The sequence below is a fragment of the Arachis hypogaea genome, chromosome 10 (assembly GCF_003086295.3).
Source record: "Arachis hypogaea cultivar Tifrunner chromosome 10, arahy.Tifrunner.gnm2.J5K5, whole genome shotgun sequence".
Taxonomy (NCBI): domain Eukaryota; kingdom Viridiplantae; phylum Streptophyta; class Magnoliopsida; order Fabales; family Fabaceae; genus Arachis; species Arachis hypogaea.
In genome coordinates, this window is record NC_092045.1 from 83,896,700 (window position 1) to 83,898,492 (window position 1,793).

Below are 1,793 nucleotides of genomic sequence, written 5' to 3' on the forward strand. Positions count from 1 at the left end.
ACCCTCACTCATCTGAGGTATTACTTGGTATGACCCGGTGCACTTGTCGGTTAGTTTGTGGGTTATTAAATCTCCGCACCAGCCACCATGACATAAGCTTCACTCAAAAGTCCAACTTGAGGACTTTAAACCAAAGTGCTAGGTGGGAGACACCCCACAATGGTAATATCTTTCCAACCATTCTCTTTTTTTAGCTTTTGGTTGTTGAATTTTGTCTCTTTGGTCAGCTTAGTTTGATTGAATTCTAGGCTTAATTTAGTTGTATTTTGGTGTTTATTAGGTAATCTTAGTGGAATAATATGTTTTTGATGTTTTAATATGTTTTGGGGCTTGAAAAAACTGTTTTTGAAGTCATGTTGGTGCCTTAAAAGCATTAAAAATTTTGCAGAAACAGGGCAGTGTGTGAGTGCACACATCTGTGCCACGCACACTTTTCCCAAATTTTCACATCTGTGCGTACGCATAGACCTATGCGTACACACACTCCCCAGCACCCCTTCTGTTGTGAGCATTCGCACATGCTTGTGCGAGCGGACCCCCAAGTTTTTTGCCCCTATGCGTACGCATAGAACTTGTGAGTACGCACAAATGTTCTTTTTGCCCTCTTTAAAAAAAAAAGAGAGAGTCTTTTGTGCGTGCGCACAGCTTTGTGTGCACGCACACATAGTAACACCCTTCCTGCCAGGAGTGCTCGCACACCCTGTGTGTTCGTATCCCTTTGTTTTTCCCCTTTGTGCATGCGCACACTGTCTTGTGCGTACGCACAAGTTGCGTTCTAGGCAGTCAGAACCCAGTCGCGCCAGCACCCTCAAGCCAATCTTCTTCTTCTTCGTCTGCCACAACCCACCCCGCCCCCTTCTTTCGGCGACCACCACCGCCGCCGGCGCCGCCAATGTGTCGCCGCCAATGCCTCGCCGCCACTATCCCTCTCTCTTTCTTCTTTCTTCTTTCTTCTTCTTCTTCTTCTTCTTCTCTTTAATCTTCTTTGTTTTGTTTATTTGCTTGGTTAATTTTCATTTTCTTTATTTAACTTTGGTAATATATGTTAAGTTTTGCTTAAGTGTTTGTTTGTTGCATTGTAAGTGTTCAATTTTTGACTCATGGGTTGTTGATACTTGAATTTTTGGCTTGAAATTGATGAATGTGTACACTGCATATCATGCATTTGACATAATACCTGAATGAACTTTTAGTTAATGCATGCATTGTAGCTACCATATGTGTTGGACTATATCCTTGTTTGGCATTCTAATAGAGAATTGTGCACTTTTGAATGATTATGATGTTATTTTGGATTGGAATTTTAATAATGTACTTATTGTTGCTTTGAGTTGTTAACACCAAATTGATATGAAAATTGATATTTGATTTCTTATTTGGTGAAGATTTTTATATTGAATTTATTGAATTAAATTGAATTGCTTGTTCGTCATGGTTTTTAAGTCAATATAATCATGTAACAAGGTCTTTGTTTCTTTTTAATGCTTGGCATTTGTTTGAGTTGACTTGACTTGATTATTATCAAACTTGTCACCTTTTTGTAACAAACACCTTGTATATGTGATTATTTCATTATTCTTAAGGATGAATAAGTGGTTTCTCTTCATCATTGAATTGATTATTGCTTGTTGTGTTATTTTATACTTGCGCTTCCACTTGCACAGTTTCAATATCCAATATTCCCTAAATTCAATTCACTCTTGTTGAAGTTGCCTGAGTTTGCATGTGCTTAATTGATGCTTATTCATTGCTTGCATCTTAGGCCATTTGATTGAGGAACTCATGCTCACTTT